At 44.3% G+C, this 6530-nt stretch overlaps 1 long non-coding RNA gene across 3 annotated transcripts in view; it reads right to left on the bottom strand.

Moving 5' to 3' along the window:
- The window catches only part of LOC114486445 (uncharacterized), a 12801-nt gene that overhangs the window by 1620 nt on the left and 4651 nt on the right, over nucleotides 1-6530 (bottom strand). For 2 of the 3 annotated variants that reach the window (XR_008617595.1, XR_003680165.2), the window contains 3 exons: nucleotides 6054-6305; nucleotides 1467-1697; nucleotides 778-1053 (listed from right to left, as the gene is read on the bottom strand). This is a non-coding gene — a long non-coding RNA (uncharacterized lncRNA). The remainder of the gene's footprint in view (nucleotides 1-777; nucleotides 1054-1466; nucleotides 1698-6053; nucleotides 6306-6530) is intronic. The other variant, XR_008617596.1, reaches the window with a different exon arrangement.

Genomic DNA, 6530 nt, shown 5'->3' with positions numbered 1-6530 from the left:
CTGGGCCCGTGAGCCATGGCCGCTGAGCCTGCGCGTCCGGAGCCTGTGCTCCGCAACGGGAGAGGCCACAACGGTGAGAGGCCCGCATACCGCAAAAAACAAAAAAACAAAAAAAACAAAAAAAAAGACATTATGCTGAGGGAAATATGCCCATCACAAAAGGACAAACACCGTATGATTCCACTTATATGAGTCCCTGGAGGAGTCAAATCCATAGAGACAAAAAGTAGAATGGGGGTTGCCAGGGGCTGGGGAGGAAGGAGAAACAGGGAGTTGGCGTCTAATGGGTACAGCGTTTCAGTCTGGGAAGATGAAAAAGTTCTGGAGATGGCTGGAGGTGATGGTTACACGAGAATGTGAATGTAGTTAATGCCACTTCACTATATTTTTTTAAATTAACTTTTATTGGAGTAGAGCTGCTTTACAGTGTTGTGTCAGTTTCTGCTGTACAGGAAAGCGAATCAGCCACACGCACACACACATCCGCTCTTTTTTGGATTTCCTTCCCATTCAGGTCACCACAGAGCACTGAGGAGAGTTCCCTGCGCTGTACAGTAGGTTCTCATTAGTTATCTATTTTATACGTAGTAGTGTATACATATCAATCCCCATCTCCCAGTTCATCCCACACACCTCTTCCCCTCTTGGTGTCCATATGTTTGTTCTCTACGTCTGTGTCTCTATTTCTGCTTTGCAAATAAGTTCATCTGTATCATTTTTCTAGATTCCACACATAAGCGATATTATATGATATTTGTTTTTCTCTTTCTGACTTACTTCACTCTGTATGACAGGCTCTAGGTCCATCCACATCTCTGCAAATTGCACAATTTCGTTCCTTTTTATGGCTGAGTAATATTCCATTGCATATATGTACCACATCTTCTTTATCCATTCTTCTGTTGATGGACATTTAGGTTGCTTCCATGTCCTGGCTATTGTAAATAGTGCTGCAATAGGGACTTCCCTGGTGGTCCAGTGGTTAAAGACTTTGCCTTCCAATGCAGGGAGTGCGGGTTCGATCCCTGGTTGGGGAGCTAAGATCCCACATGCCTTGTGGCCAAAAAAAAAAAACCAAAACATAAAACAGAAGCAATATTGTAACAAATTCAATAAAGACTTTAAAAAAAGTGGTCCACATTAAAAAAAATAATTTAAAAAAAATTTTTTAAAAAGAGTGCTGCAATGAATTTTGGGGTATATGTATCTTTTTGATTAACTGTATTTTTTAAAGGGTTTAAATAGTAAATGTTATATTATGTATCTTTTACCACAGTTTTTTTTTTTTAATTTTAAGGAGAAAACAATGATGACATCCTCTGAGCACACAACACACGATATTTCTACCAAAACTCCCATGAAGACACGATCAAAAGATACGGGCTCTTTGGACTGGAAAATGAGCTGAGAAGCAGGGCAGCTAGCTCACAAATGCATGAGAAATGGGGTGGTGAGCGTGGACTTACTTATTCTCCAGATTCCAAAATCCAAGGTGAATTCCAGATTCTGCGAGAGCAAAAGGCCCACAGTCCAGCTTGTTCCGGCCTTGCTCTGAGAGCTGTGGAGCCTGGGGAGGAGACTCCAGCTCTGCCTCAGTCTGGAACCGGCCTGGTCCGCATCACGCTGCTCCCAGACTCTCTCCAAACTCTCAGAGAGCATCTTGGCATATAAAGTGTAGATGCCATCTGTTGCTTTTCCTTTCCATTTTAGGATTAAGAGATTAAATACATAATATATTTGCACAGATGAAATTCACATTTTAAAGCAGTTGTTCTTAACAAGCAAGCTCCTGGGAGGGTCAGTATAAATAATATTTGGCCAATAGATTGAAAATTTAGATACCAAAGGAAATTCCCTGGTGGTCCAGGGGTTAGGACACTGTGCTTTCACTGCTGAGGACGCAGGTTCGAGCCCTGGTTGGGGAACTAAGATGCCGCATGCCACACAGTGAGGCAAAAAAAAATTTTTTAACTAAAACATTCTTTAAAAAAGAAAATTTAGATACCATGGATAAATTCCTAGAAAAACCCTAACTTAACCAAATGACACAGAAGAAATAGAAAATTAGAATCATCTTACCACTAATGATTGAATCTGTAATTTTTTTTTTTTTTTGGCGGTACGCGGGCCTCTCACTGTTGTGGCCTCTCCCGTTGCGGAGCACAGGCTCCGGACGCGCAGGCTCAGTGGCCATGGCTCACGGGCCCAGCCGCTCCGCGGCACGTGGGATCTTCCCGGACCGAGGCACGAACCCGCGTCCCCTGCATCGGCAGGCAGACTCTCAACCACTGAGCCACCGGGGAAGCCCCGAATCTGTAATTTAAAACTTTCCCATAAGTGTGTATGGAAAAGCAAATGGCTAAAAATGGCCAAGACCCTTCCGCAGAAGAAGGATAATTGGAAAGAACTAACCCAAGCCAAAATCAAGTGCTACTAAAATCTAGAGAAATGAAAATTGGATGAATTTCGTATAGAGATGAGCACACAGACCAACTGACGATCACTGAGCCGGAAAGAAACCTGCACGTTTGGGATGACAGAGGTACATGACATGTCACTGGGGAAGAGCTGACTTTTCAGGAAACAATGATGGGAAAATTGCTTATCCATATGCTAAAAAAAAAAAAAGAAATTGGGTCCCTATCCCATACCTTACCCCCCAAAAATCAATTTCAGATGCATTAAGACTTAAATACGAAAGGAAACCTTGAAAACTTGTAGAAGATCTAGAAAATATATATTTCTGAACTTAAGAGGGAAAGATTTCTTAAACAAGACATTAAAAGTACTAACAATTAAACAAAAGATAGGGACTTCCCTGGTGGTGCAGTGGTTAAGAATCCACCTGCCAATGCAGGGGACATGGGTTCTATCCCTGGTCCGGGAAGATCCCACATGCCACGGAGCAACTAAGCCCGTGCGCCACAACTACTGAAGCCTGTGCGCCTAGAGCCCATGCTCCACAGCAAAAGAAGCCACCACACAATGAGAAGCCCGTGCACCGCAACAAAGAGTAGCCCCCGCTTGCCACAACTAGAGAAAGCCCGCGCACAGCAACGAAAACCCAACACTGCCAAAAAAAATTAATAAAATAAATAAATTTATAAAAAATAATGATAATAAAGAAGATAAACAAGTTTTACTACATTAAAATTTGAAAGTTCTGTGACTTCCCTGGTGGTCCAGTAGGTAAGACTCAGTGCTCCCAATGCAGGGGGCCCGGGTTCGATCCCTGGTCAGGGAACTAGATCCCACATTCATGCCACAACTAAGAAACCCGTATGCTGCAACTAAAAAGATCCTGCATGCCGCAATGAAGATCCCGCATCCCGCAACTAAGACTGGGAGCAGCCTCAATAAATAAATATTTTTAAATGTTTTTTGAAAGTTCTCTCCTTTTTTAAAAATATTTATTTATTTTTGGCTGTGTCGGGCCTTAGTTGCAGCACGCAGGATCTTTTGTTGCAGTGTGCGGGCTTCTCTCTAGTTGCAGCGTGCAGGCTCAGTAGTTGCGGCGCACAGGCCTAGTTGCCCCAAGGTGTGGGAGATCTTAGTTCCCCAACCAGGGATCGAACCAGCGACCCCTACATTGTAAGGCAGATTCTTGACCACTGGACTGCCAGGGAAGTCCTGAAAGTTCTCTTCTTGAAAAGATACCATACAGATGAGGCCAGACAGGAGAAGGCATTTGCAACATGTTTAGCTTACAAAGGATTAGTAACCAGATTATGCAAAGAAACCCTACAAACAAGAAGAAAAGGCCAGCACCTCAATTTTAAAAAAGAGAGAGAGCGAAAGAAGAAACAGGATGGCCAATTAACAGTTGAAAAGATGCTCAACCTCATTAATAAAAATAGAAATACAGGGGCTTCCCTGGTGGCGCAGTGGTTGAGAGTCCGCCTGCCGATGCAGGGGACATGGGTTCGTGCCCCGGTCCAGGAAGATCCCACATGCCGCGGAGCAGCTGGGCCTGTGAGCCATGGCCGCTGAGCCTGCGCTTCCGGAGCCTGTGCTCCGCAACAGGAGAGGCCACAACAGTGAGAGGCCCGCGTACCGCCAAAAAAAAAAAAAAGTGTGGACTGTCAAGGTTGGTGTGATTCAATAGAAATATGTATTTGGTCTTTGAGCTCCATTTGGAGTCTCCAGAGTGCTGTATCTCTCATATGCTAATGAGATGTCTGGGGGCTCGGGGCCCCTAGATGGCTTCAGGATAGGGGCTGGTCACCAGAAAGACCACAGTGTAATTAGAGGGTTGGAACTTTCAGCTCCACCACCGGACTTATGGACAACATTTATTCAATCATGCCTACGTAATGAAACCTCCATTAAAAACCCCCAAACAATGAGGTTCAGAGAGCTTCCTAGTCGGTGAACCTGAGGAGGTGCCGGGAGCGTGGTACACACAGGAGGGCTCGGAAGCTCCTCCCCTAAACCTGGCCCTATGCATCTTGTCCATCTGCCTGTTCCTGAGTTGTATCCTTTATAACAAACCAGTAACAGTAAGCAAAGCTCTTTCCTGAATTCTGTGAACCATCCTAGCAAATTATCGAACCCAAGAAGGGTGTCATGGGAACCCCCCTGTATTTATAGCAGGTTGGTCAGAAGCACAGGTGACAACCTGGGACATGTGAATTGCATCTGTAGCTGGGGAGTCTTGTGGGACTGAGCCCTTAACCTGTCTAACCCCAGGAAGATAGTGTCAGGACTGAATTGAATTATAAATTATAAAGAGTTGGAGAAATGTTTGGTGTGGGGGAAAAAGCACACACATTTGGTGTCAAAAATGTTGTGAGTGGGAATTCCCTGGCGGTCTGGTGGTTAGGACTCCACACTTTCACTGCCGAGGACACAGGTTTGATCCCTGATCAGGGAACTAAGATCCCTCAAGCTGCACAGCACGTCCAAAAATAAATAAATAAATAGAAATTTAAAATGTTGTGAGTGAAAACTGGTCTGAACAAAATAAAACACCATAACACGGAGTGGAAAAGAATATCCCATGGCTTCCTTGGTGGCACAGTGGTTAAGAATCTGCCTGCCAATGCAGGGGACACGGGTTCGATCCCTGATCCGGGAAGATCCCACATGCTGCAGAGCAACTAAGCTCGTGCGCCACAACTACTGAGCCTGCGCTCTAGAGCCCACGAGCCACAACTACTGAAGCCCGCGTGCCTAGAGCCCGTGCTCCGCAACAAGAGAAGCCACCGCAATGAGAAGCCCGCGCACCGCAACAAAGAGTAGCCACTGCTCGACACAACTAGAGAAAGCCCGCGTGCAGCAATGAAGACACAACACAGCCAAAAATAAATAAAGCTATTAAATCTGGTCAAAAGTATGGACCATTAAAAAAAAACAAGAATATCCCATAAATCATAACTCCATATTTTTAATCTCAAAAACCAACAAAACTAAGCAGTGTACTGTTTAATTAAACATACAATCATATGTAATGAAAGAATTTTTAAAGCATGGAAATAATAAACCTCTAATCCAGTACAATGACTTCCCTTGCCAGGGGATAGAAGGTAAATTAGTGGAGGAAAGCACAGTAGTGTTGTTGGTTAATAACCTACGTAGGGTTTCAGCGATAATTTTGTACGCATTAACCGAACCCGCGTCCCCTGCATCGGCAGGCGGACTCTCAACCACTGCGCCACCAGGGAAGCCCCTAGAGGCATGGTTTTACCACATTTCCTTAGGAAGATGCCACTGGGAGACAAGCCCACAGTCTCTTGGTCACCGGTCAGCGCAACCGGCCAACTTGTTCCCCTAGCGCGGAAGCAGATCACTGCCTCTTTGGTTGAGAACACGCTCCATGGTGCAGGAAAAACACATTTTCTACGCGCACTCTCAGCACAGCTCCTAGCAGGAGAAGCTTTCAGGACCAAAGGTCACCTTGTGCCTTGGTCATTCTTTCTCCCCCAAACTCTCTCTTTTTCTCTCTTCTTGTCCCTGGGTGGGGGGGTGGGGGGAGTGGTGAGTGAAGCAGAGACGTGACTTTATGTTGATTAGATTGCATACTCATGATATTTGTCTTTCTCTGTCTGACTTACTTCAGTATGAGAATCTCTAGGTCCATCCATGTTGCTGCAAATGGTATTATTTTGTTCTTTTTTATGGCTGAGTAATATTCCACTGTATATATGTACCACATCTTTTTTATGCATTCATCTGTTGATGGACATTTAGGTTGCTTCCATGTCTTGGCTATTGTAAATAGTGCTGCAGCGAACACTGGGGTGCATGTATCTTTTTGTATTATAGTTTTCTCCAGATATATGCCCAGGATCGCTTATATGTGGAATCTAAAAAAATGATACAAATGAACTTATTTACAAAACAGAAATAGAGTCACAGATGTAGAAAATATACTTATGGTTACCGGGGGGGAAAGTCATGGGGAGGGATAAATTGGGAGATTGGGATTGACATATACACACTACTCTATATAAAACAGATAACTAATAAGGACCTATTGTATAGCACAGGGAACTCTACTCAGTACTCTGTAATGACCTATATGGGGAAAG

Source organism: Physeter macrocephalus, chromosome 6 (genome assembly GCF_002837175.3).
Source record: "Physeter macrocephalus isolate SW-GA chromosome 6, ASM283717v5, whole genome shotgun sequence".
NCBI classification, from domain to species: Eukaryota; Metazoa; Chordata; class Mammalia; order Artiodactyla; family Physeteridae; genus Physeter; species Physeter macrocephalus.
The sequence above is the reverse complement of the archived record's forward strand: the minus strand, read 5'-3'. Positions and strand labels throughout refer to the sequence as shown.